At 42.8% G+C, this 11,953-nt stretch overlaps 1 pseudogene; it reads right to left on the reverse strand.

Moving 5' to 3' along the window:
- Positions 1-10,517: 10,517 nt before the first annotated feature.
- On the reverse strand, positions 10,518-11,491 carry LOC111149185 (annotated as a pseudogene).
- Positions 11,492-11,953: the final 462 nt, after the last annotated feature.

Below are 11,953 nucleotides of genomic sequence, written 5' to 3' on the forward strand. Positions count from 1 at the left end.
TGACCCTCACATGGGATTTCCATTCAGGAAAAGATTAACTTCCTTGATTTACATTCCTCTATCTAGTGTTTTACTTGGTGACTCTTCCTTTCTGTCTTACCACAAGAAATCTGAGGTACCGATAGGCTTGGAAAATGTCTGGGAGCAAGTGGAATTTGAAACCTTTGGTCATCTGCTTATTAAAATCTGCTAATCTCAATTTTCATATTGCTCCTGGGGTTGAGATCAAGATATTGTAGATGCCCAGGAGAATTTCAGCATGGAGGCAGGAAATCCACCAAAGTTTGAGAACGTCACCTACCAGGGTCCATTGGGCCTGGCCTTCCCCTCACCTGGTAGTTCCCTGTGCAGATATATCAGCTTTGATGCCTTGGGTGGACCCTCCTCCTTCCTGCTTTCAAGGTGCGTGGGAGGCAAGACAACAAGCCATGGTCAAATAGGATCTTAATTGTGGGCTCCCAATTAAGTGGGATGTATATGAGGCATTTTTTCACCCCTAGATGACATAGGAGGGAGACTCTGTACACCGCTCAGAAATCTATACTTTCAAGAGGTTTGGGGGAGGGTCTTGTCTCTAGGGGCAGACGAGTTCCAACTCTGAGGCAGATATATTGAAATGATTGACTGGGAGTGTAGATTGCTATTCAGGGTCTGAAAAAAGCAAGCTAGGGCTTACCAACTAAGGAACTAACTGAACCTCGTTAGAAATCAATGCCTTAAGTGGAATTGAGCTGGGAGCCTGAGCCCCAGCCAGTTGGGGCCTAGGACTTGGGCACTTCCGTTTATCAGCTGTAAGTCTGGTTTTGTTCAATGATGATCTGATAGCAGTTCTGCATGCTGATTGGCTAGGGGAGGTTCTCTTCTCCTATGAGAAGATCATCAATCATGCTACTGGCTTTTGTCTTGGCGAAGGTATTTAGTTTTCAGCCAGCTGGTTAGCTGCCTCAAGGCCACCTGCTTGACAGAAAAATAAAGAATCAGTCTCTTTCCCTTTACAAGGAGAAGGGAGGAAGTATTGACTTGTGTGATAATTTTGGGTGGATGATTAAATTTGGCCTCTTAGGCTCCAGCTGAAAATTCAATTCAGGTGACTGGTCCTTCTTTTCATACATCGTTGAGCAATCCCGTGTCCTGCCATGGCTAATGTTCCTGATGCTGATTGTCCCTTCACTTTAACAAAGCACAGAATCCCAAGCCCACTCTCTATTTCGTGTGCCTCCCGGCTACAGAGACATAATGAGGAAATGCACTCTTTCTGCTTAAGTTAAGAATACTACTCTTATGCAGGGATGCTCAGAGGCTCTCTCAAGTAACAAAATTGCTCTGTAGGAGTGAGTCAGAACAGTGATGATTACTCGGATGACAGTTTACAAAATATACCAGTTTCCTCTGGTGCATTTCGAATTTACAGTGCAATTGGTCCTGCCTCTGGTGCCTTTTGGCCGAAACATCCCAATCTCAGATGCCAAAGTAGTGAACAGGGTCAGAATGTATGAGCTAGCCAAAAACCAGAGCGTCATTTTTGATGCCCCCATTTTGCACATCAGGTCTGTCAGCAGATCCTGGCATTCTGTCTCCAAAGCGTTTTTCCAAATTTCCCTCTTCTCTCCATCTCCACTAATTGCCACCCAGTGAAAGCCTCCATCATTTCTTACCTGGACCACTGTAATCGCGTAAGTGGTTTCCTGTTTCCATTTTTGCTTCCAAAATCCATTCGCCTCACAGAAGCGAGGGTACTCTTAAAAAAACAAGTAATTGGGTCACAAGGCTCCCTTTGTTCTAAACTTCTACTAGCTCTCTTATTACTAGGCCAAAATGGAGGTCTCCAACTGAGTCTTCAGGACCTCATGAGTTCTGGCCTCTGCCCACCTCCTGACCTTATCTCATATTTCTCTTCTCTCTTACCCTGCTTTGCCATGTCTTGAACACTTCCAGTGGCCTTCTGTCTTAGGGCCTTTGCATTATGTCTTCCCTGTGCTTGGAGTGCTCTTCCCCATGGCCAACATCTTCACAGGGTGTCATTATTTTATTCCAATTTCACCTTAAATGTCAACTCCTCAGAGAATCTTGACAATTCAAAAGAGTGTCGTCCTTCTGTAGCACATTATTTTGTTTTATCTTCAAAATAGCACTAACTCCTACCAGACATTTTTTTGTTTATTGGTTTATTGCCTGTCTCCTTTACTAGAATGTAAGATTTATTACAATATGACTTTGTCTCTTGTGTTCAAATCATGCCCAGTGACTAGAACAGTGTCTTGATAAGTAGCAGGTGCCCAGAAAATGGTTATCTAGCAGATGCATGAGCAAAGAGAAGATGTTCTTAAGTGATACAGGATGCTTTAGGTGTGACCCTTCCAAGAATTAGGAGATGAGCGTGGCGACTTTTTGCAGGCTTATTTTTGATTCATATTCTGAGCTTTTAAGTTATCAGATATTTTCTGGGGCCTAATGTCTGTGGCATTGTTGAATGTACTCAAACGATGACAACCTCTTATCTGGAGGAGGGAACAGACTGACCTCATTCTCAGCTGATCCGATCAACTGGAAAACAAGGTCTGTTAATTTTTGGATCTATTATATGTGACATTTTTGTCTTGCTCAAGGTTAGGGGGCCAATAGGAGAACTGGAGAAGACCACTAACCAACGTTTCTGTATTCACATTTGGAAATTAGTTGGCACTGGGGACAATCTGTATGCTCACCCTGATTTGAGGTGTAGGTCTTATTTTTTCAGGAAGGGCTGATGTCCTCAGTGTCTAAAATCTCTTATTCATGCATAAACAAAGGGCAGGCATGATTCAGACAGGATGAAATCGTGAACCTCGCAGACAGGAGAAAAATGTAGAGTCGTGATACTTAAAACATTTCTCAGCCTTAGTTGTCAGTGCTGGTACCCACTTCAGCACATTTCTGAAATGAACTCTGCTAAGGCTAGGTCAGCGACATCATAAAAAAGAATTTTGCAATTAAAAAGGCTTAAAGGGATCACTGGCAAGACAGCTTTTTTTTTTTTTTGAAAAAAAAAAAAAAAAAACCCAAGTTACTTAAAGAAGTAAACTCAGTAGAAGTATTTCCTTATATTAGTTTTGCCCATCAGTCGAACTGAAGGGAATCCAGGCTGAGAAGAGCTGCCATTTGAGAGACTTTATAGTGGCAGTTTTTAGAATTCGGCCTCTGCTTGGGAAGCCATTTTTAGCCTGACGAAGGCAAGTATACGGTGGTTCTTAATGTCTGATAATCTACAGAGAAAGATAATAGGAATAGGAAATGAGATACAGATAAAACAGCTCACTGGAAAAGTTGTACATTATGAACAGCCATAAGCCTCACCATTTTAATTTACCAGATGGATGGTAGCGATTTAACATATTATAATAAAGGAAAACAATCACCTCCTGCAAACCACGTAATAGTTAACGTATGTGACTGCACTTGACCCATCTGGGTCTCAGGAATTAGATCTTACTGGCTGTTGAGTAAGTTAGCCAAATTACTCCAAACCACAGACAACAAAATGAAACAAAAAGGAGCAAGAGTGCCTAGGGTCTGGTGTCCTCTTGATGTTCTAAGGGGAAGCAGCTGTTTTCATGAGCCATCCTAATGATAAGTGACTACAGGAGTTGACTTGAATTCAGACTCTCTCTTGAACGGAAGGCAAGTAGAGTATATAATGAGAGATTATCCCATGGGAGGAGTTTTAAATCAGAAAATCAACTGCTTCTTTCTGAGAGTTTGCAATTACCAGGACCACGCACATATACACAGAGCAAAAATGGCCGCATAAGTCTGTGAAGGGACAGAATGGGAGGTTTAGAGAATGTCTGAGCCGGGAGATCTCAGAGAGCAGCCAACTTGGACTTCCACTTTTTGTCAACAAGGAAACTGAGATCTGAAAGGGTTAAATGCTGTGCCAAATGCCACACAGAGATTTAACGAATGACTAATAAGTACCTGACTGTGATGACCCATAATCTTTCAAGCAGAATAGAATATTAGGAAAAAAAAAGTTTTTTTTTTTTTTAAGATTTTATTTATTTATTTGACAGAGATCACAAGTAGGAAGAGAGGCAGGCAGAGAGAGAGGGGGAAGCAGGCTCCCCACTGAGCAGAGAGCCCAATGCGGGGCTTGATCCCAGGACCCCAAGATCATGACCTGAGCTGAAGGCAGAGGCTTTAACCCACTGAGCCACCCAGGCATCCCCCCACAAAAGAGTCTTATGCTGATTATACTGTATCCTAAAGGTTGTTTTTCTCCTATGAGGTGACATATGTAATGAAAGAACTGGGGAGTTGAGTTTGGACCTGGGATCTTCTACTCTTAGCTGTCCAATCTGGGGTAAATTATTTAGCCAGTCTGAGTTCCTGTCTCTTCATCTTTGGAAAGTATAAATGTAGGCAGTGGTGAGCTTTAGAGACAATATATGCACAGGCTAGTGTATGTAAACACTTGGCAAATGGTAGCTATTGTGATCATTATAATAGAGAAAGTATCTACTGGTTGCAAGAGTGGGTTAGTGGGGTCAGATTGACAGGCTTTGAGTCCTGCCTCCCCCACTTTCTGGTCCTGGAGGCTAATTCGTTTTGCAAGCCTTGGATCCTTCACTTTTTTTGAAGTGGCGGGGGCGTACAGGAGGGGCAGAGGGAGAGGGAGAGAGAATCCCAAGGAGGCTCCATGCCCAGTGTGTAACCTTATGCGGGGCTTGATCTCACAACCCAGAGATTGTGACCTGAGCCGAAATCAAGAGTTGGAGGCTCAACCAACTGAACCACAGGATCCTTCACTTTTAAAATGGGGAAAACAAAAATACCTATTTCATACAGCTGTTGTGGTGATTTAATGATATAATTCATGCAATGCATTTAGTAGTGTATTGAATATTGAAAAGCTTGATAAATATTGGCCATTATTATAATTATTTTTAACATTGCCATAGAGGCTATAGGACAGGAATCGATGGACTTTTTCTATAAAGGGTAAATAAGTCAATATCTGGTGTGGCATGCCATAAGCACTTTGTTGCAACCACTTACTGATGCCAACCCCTGATACAGTGTAGCTGAGAACTTCTGCTCCGTGGCTTCCGGAAGGAACCCTGTTGGTACAGGTAAAGAGGGCAGGTGACTTTTTCATGGAGAGAAGAGCTAAGTAAGTCACCTTTGGCACATGTGTTCTACCTTCAGACCCGTTCACGGCAGTATTGACTAATAACAGGGCAAGAGAGTCTCTTTTTTGCCCTCTGACCACCCTCAGCGTGCTTTTCCCCTCAAGACATGGCAGTCAGGTATGAATCAGCTCTCAGTCAGATCCATGCTCCGCCCAGGTCCTATGCTATCTTTCAATCTCATGTCATGATGCCGCATACAAGGTAACGGATATGACTTGCAAATCCTGTGTGCTTCTGATCCTGGTGTGATTAGCAGAGCCCTCCTTCATCACAGACGCTGGGGGTTTTCAATTCCCCTGTTTGTGGACTACTAGGTGGCTCTGCCCTTCCTTTGATTCCCAAGACCCTTTGCGAGAAGGTGGTCTTCAGAGACAAGGTGTTTTTGGCCTTTGACACTGCCTGCTGATCTTTTTCCTGTTGTTCATGAACCTGCCAGGCAGAAGGTCGGATGGCCCACTTCTGGAAATGATTAAAGGTGGCACTTTGCTCCAGAGTTGGAGGTGTAATCTTATTAATCTGGGACCAGAGTACATTTTTGCAGAGAGAGAAAAGAGAAGTTTAAACTTCATCACTTTCACACACAGTATCGAGACAACTTATTTCCTACTCACTGCTCTAGGTTCTGGACTGCAGGAAAGAAGCATCTTTGGCAGCTGCAAAAATTAAGGAGTGAATTCTGATAGATAAACCCTCCGTTGCTTTATATAAAGCATGGTGATTGCCAACAGTAGTCTAAATGACGGTGAGCTAATTATTAGGGAGCGGCTCCAAGACTTTATCAACAGAAGTGATACAAGGTTAAGCGTTTCCCACAGAGTGCATGTGCCGAGAAAGCTATTTATGGGGAAAAGGATCAGGTCCTTGTGGTCTCAGCAGAAACTGTGACCAATTTTCCCTGGTTGGAGTCTGAGAGGGCAGGTAAAAAGCATCATAACATTTGATAGGTGAGAAATGTTCTCCCTCATATTTCCGACAGTAAATCACCATGCTATTTTAGAACCTTCATAGATGGATATTGATAATTAACTTTCCCAGAATTCTTCTTACTATAGACCTTTAACTCTCTGAGGGAGCATCAGCTTTGTCATTTTTAATCAGAGTTCTGGAGAGTTAGTATATTACCTTGCCTGTTGTCAATTATGGTAATTTTCATATTGTTTTAATTATAGGACTAGTGTTTCTATAGGCATTAAAGTACATTTATTTTCTTGGACATGATTTTATTTTGTTCAATCTAGACAATAGAGTTGACATTCCTTCAAAATGAACTCATTCTGTATTCCATTTCTTCATGTGCTACTTTCTGATTTCCAAGCTAACATTTAATTATCTATGAAATTAATTTTGTATTAATAGGTGATGAATTAATATACAAGCTTTAAAAAAGCATTTACTTTTTAAACAGAAGATTCTGTGAGATATAGTACTTTAACCCAAAGTTAAATCACATATTCGGTGTAGAGTGGTGCTCTTTGTGTGGTGGTGGTGGGGACGGTGGGGGTTGGAGAGCAATAGCTCATCATCTCTGAAGCCCTCACCATAGGCTGACTGCCCAGCTATGAATAAAGCCAAGTGTCCTGTGGCAGATAGGTAGGACAGGACAGAGGGGAGGCAGAGGGGAACAGGTAATGTAGGACTTCAAATAAAAGCCTTGTAAGAGGAGTTTCCTTGGTCACATTGTGTCTCTCCAAAAAGTCCAAAGGGTTAAGGGTCCATAGAGATGATTTATTTTGGCCAAAAGGTTGGACTTTATGATTGTAGAGAGAAATTTCCGTGGTACAGAGGATGTGAAAGCTGTGTTTTAGATATCTATGGAGAGAATGGGTTGTGAAGTAATGAAGATTTTGGCTGTTGAAGAAAGGATTGAAATACAGCAGTATTTGCAGGCTGTTGTGAGGCCAAGTCATGGACACATAGCGTGAGGAGATACAGTGCTCCTAGCAGTCTTGCTGACATCACGTGGAAGGGCAGGGGCTGGAGGCCACATCTCCTGAGAGCCAGCCTTGGGAGGATTGTCCTCAGAGGTGGAGGGCAAGCACACTGGATGACAGAAGACTAGGGACAATGGAAGCTTAGTTGAGGATGCTGGAGAGGCAGAAGGTGTTTTGAGAAAAAGAGAGGTCTCCCTTCTTTTAAGGCTGTGAGGGAAGACCAAAAGATAGATAAAGAGACAAGGAGGCAGAAAGAGGAGTTGTTATGAAAAATCTCTCTCCACATATATGCACATGCACACACACACAAAATGGTAACACACAATAAGTAATAGTGAATGATGGAAAGAAATTTAATAATTCTTGCTTAGACTCTTCTTCTTTGCAAGGAGTTAATCTTGAAATAATTGCTATGACTAGCTATTGTGGATTTATAGAGAGGGAGAGAAAAGTGCTCCCATTTTTTTGTTTCAGTCTCTTCTAAGTTTGAGAGTTTTTAGGACTCTTTGGTGCAATTCTATGACTATACAATATAGATTATGGTGGAGCTAGGTATATTTCAGGGAGAGACAAGATCACTATCCTCCCTCCCTTCCTTTGTTTCTCTTACAAACTGATTTCTAGATGTTGAGTACATTCCAAGGCTAGGATCTATAAAATAGCCTTAACAATTTTACCAGAACTAACTACTGACCATTTCAGTAAGAAATCTACCAACTCCATGTTTGAGTCATGTTTGGGGCTCCGTGGACAGCAGGTACATTTTGTAAATTCTCTTATAATGTTATTTTGATTTGCCTTGTTAGGAAGTGCTAGAGAAAAAATAGTTAGTACTTTAAAATCACTGTTAAAAAAAAAAGACCCAGAATCCTTTAATTTCACATTTATTGGGATGATAGGCCTTCATTCCTATTCCAACAGCTTATTCCCATCTGCAGTTCAGGGCTGAGAGCTAAAAGCTAAGATGATCCTCTTCTTGGATTTGTAATCTCAGGATAAACTATAGGTCTTAGAAATGAATGAGTAAATTCATGTTTATCCGAAGTTCAAACATCCAGAGAGCTCACATTAGCGGGGCGTATTTCTAGAAGGGCTGGCCAGTGATAAACAACTTTCATAATTGTCACCTAAGGTCTGGAATAATCCTGAGGTGCCATCTGGATTATGGAAGGGAGGTTCCTTTTTGTGGGATCTTAGTATTCGATTTCTTCCATTTGATTTCCTAATTTATTGAGAACTGATAGAGTAAGGCTTATTAAACCTTAGCCAGAATACTTCATTAGCAATTGAATTGCTAGGCGTTTTGTGTGAATGGGAACAAAAGGAAAGACAATCCTGCCATATTCTTTGTCCGGCAGAGGCAGCAGGGATGGTGAGAGAGAAGGTTCCTTCCTTCACAAAAAGCTGCCTGTTGTGAAAATGGGAAAGAGATCATCTTGCCTGCGTGGCCCAACCACCAGAGCTCCACCACGAGAGGAAATAACAGCCACAGAAGGGTCGGTTTCTAACCCCAGACTGCTTCTTGTGCCACCAGAGGTGAAGGAGCGAGTGAAGCTGCTTCCCTGGTGTAATCACCAGGAGAAAGCTGGGCGGGGGCCCGGTGTGGGCAGGAGGCCCCTTCTTAGCTGCCCACCTGCTTACAAGGGGACACGCCTCATTGTTAATGCTACACAGAGCCCTCTTTTCAGTTAGTTGTTATTTTCCTTCCTCACCTCTGGACACCTCAGCACATCACTCGAAACATTATTACCGGAGAACTCGACTTTGACAGAAACCTCTCTGAAATTATTTTTTTTCCTGTTCCGGCTTGCACTTGAATAATTCTCCATCAACAGCACGTCTGATTGAGTTGGCATCACAAACCCTTTTGTATGCTATTTTTTTTCTTCAAGAAATATTAAAGTCTGAATAAAATTGGAATAGCTGCCTGGTAATGATCTCATTATATATAAATACAGAAGTGCTCGCAGGGGAGATAATCACTCCGACGAGATGCAGGTATGCGGCGAATACCTATTATCTTCCAAGGAGTGGGCCCACATTCAGCCCTCCTCCACAGCCCCCCACACGTCCCTTTCAGCTTAAGGTTCAAGTTGCAGAAAACGAATGGCTGATTGAAGCTGGGAATAGGGCTTTTTCTTTCCCCCTTCATGACATATGTTAGGAGATGAAAGGAACCTGGGCCGTGTGTTTACTCTTCATTTGGGACTTTCACATGTTCTGATTGATCGGAAAGACAAAAAGGCAGAAGGAGAGACATTTGGTGCTGGCTGAACACCATATCCATTCTCAATGTGAAGTTTCCTCGTTTGGTGAGGATAATTGTGATGAGGCAGTTCTGGGTATAGACGCCACTAAAAGATTTTTAAAAATAACATGCTCGCCACCCAGTTTGAGTTCTTATATAGCAAAAGAACAAACACAGATGGTGGCAGTAGGGGTGGGAACTGGGGTGGGAAAGGCCCTTCTAAAGTGGGAGTTTACTAGTTATTAGCCCCAGAATATCTTTTCTGGATGCCAAGGTGTAAGCAGATGAGTTTAGCACATCACAGAGGACCACATATAGGGTTTGATTCTCAATATGAGCTAAGCAACCCTAGAAAAAGTTTACTACCTATAATTAGCATCCAAAAAAAAAAAAAATAAATGAAAAGAAAGAAAGAGACTGGGTAGGAGAGAGTGTAGACTACCTTGCTCTGACTGTCCCTGTTAGGTTCAAAAGAGGCATTTATCTAAAGTGGGATCACCACCTGCCATCTTAGGCCAGAAAGAAAGATGGTGTGGAGGTGGAGTTCTTGACTATTTCCAACGGCTGGGGTCATAAGGCTTATTTTTCTCTTCTGATGTCCATATTAGGCATGATCAAAATGCAAAATAACATCATAAGCATAATTCTTTGGCAAAAGGATGGAATGAATGGTGAGAATATTTTGCCCCTGGTTAAGTATCTCATACAATGTAGGTGGTATGCTGTTGAGCAATGATGATAAATTCCTGTTGACTCAGAGGGAGTTATGGGCAGAAAATCTAAATAAGGAAGGATTAGTCAGACTAGACAGAGGACTGTGTGTCCTGACGGGTCTCCTGGAATCTAGAGGAACTATTCCCTTTGGGGATGGTTAGGACACCTATCCTTGGTCACCAATGACTCCACACCATACACATGCTCTTTGATACACTGCTAAGGTTTTCCCCTCATTTATTTATTTATTTACTCTGGGTACAGTTTACTTTAATGGTAGTACATGATAACGTAGGACTCCTCAAGCCCCTCCCCTTCTTCAGAGGGTCTGGGATGGAAACAGGAGGTCGGGAGATTCTTAGTATATTGGGGGATGAATTGCGGCAAGGACTCCCCAGCAGCTGAGGACTTCTGTCTTCCTCTTGCTCTCATTGGGGCTGGTTGTCCAGGGGGCTCTTACTCTTTGGAGGCCATGTGGACCATAAAGTCTACCACCCAGTTGCTATAGCCAAATTCATTGTCATACCGGGCAATGAGCTTGACAGATTGGTCATTGAGAGCCATGCCAGCCCCAGCATCAAAGGTGGAAGAGGAGGTATCACTGTTAAAGTTGCAGGAAACAAATAACCTGGTCCTCAGTGTGGCCCAGGATGTCCTCATGGTGTCCCTCTGAAGTCTGCTTCACCACCATCTTGATGTCATCATATTTGGCAGCTTTCTCCAGGGAGGAGGTCAGATCATGAGTGTCATGTTGGGGGGGTGGGGACATGGAAGGCCATGCCAGTGGGCTTCCCATTTAGCTCAGGGATGACCTATCCTATAGCCTTGGCAGCACCAGTTGAAGCAGAGATGCTATTGGGGCAGCCCCTGGGCCATCACTCCACAGCTTCTCAGAGGGGCCATCCACAGTTTTCTGGGTGGTAGTGATGGCATAAACTGTAATCATGAGTCCCTCCATGATGCCAAAGTTGTCATGGATGACCTTGGCCAGAGGGACCAAACAACTGGTGGAGCAGGAGGCATTGCTGACAATCTTAAGGGTGTTGTCATGCTTCTCATGGTTCACACCCATCACAAACATGGAAGCATCAGCAAAAGGGCCCCACCCTTCAAGCGAGTCTCAGCCTTCTCCATGGTGGTGAAGACCCAGTGGACTCCATAACATACTCAGTACCAGCATCACCCCATTTGATGTTGGTGGGATCTCACTCCTAGAAGATGGAAATGGGCTTTCCATTGACGAAAAGTTTCCTGTTCTCAGCTTTGACTGTGCCATGAAATTTGTGTGGATGGAATCATACTGGAACATGTAGACCATATAGCTGAGGTCAATGAAGGAGTCGTTGATAGCAACAATATCCACTTCGCTAGAGTTAAAAGTAGCACAGTCTGCCAATATGGCTGAATCTGTTTATGCTGACCTTCACCATCAGGTCTCGGTGACACCGCTGGCACTGCACCAGAAGACGTGGCTGTTTGTTGAACTGGGAGGAGCAGAGAGCCCTTAGTTTATTATGTGTTGGTATATGTAATACCTTGGCCCCAAGGAAATAATCTTTTTCTCCTCTTACAGTGCCATAAGAACTGTTGGGATCTGGGAAAATGGTGCCTTCACTTGTGCACTGACTTCCTTGGATGATGGCAATTGAATATGAATTAGACTGAATATGAATTGGTTTGTGGAGATTGAGTGCTGGATCCCCACCTTCTTGTAATTTTCCTAATATTTTGCTTGTGGAAGAATCTAAGAGAAATACCAGGTCAATAATTATATGTCCTGCCAATATCCAGTTACATTTCAGGATGCCTCCATTTTTATGATAATGGTAAATCATCATCATCATCATCATCATCATCATCATCTACTACTCTTTGAATGTTTAGCATGAACC

The sequence above is a fragment of the Enhydra lutris genome, unplaced genomic scaffold (genome assembly GCF_002288905.1).
Source record: "Enhydra lutris kenyoni isolate GAN:26980312 unplaced genomic scaffold, ASM228890v2 scaffoldscaffold21, whole genome shotgun sequence".
NCBI lineage: Eukaryota > Metazoa > Chordata > Mammalia > Carnivora > Mustelidae > Enhydra > Enhydra lutris.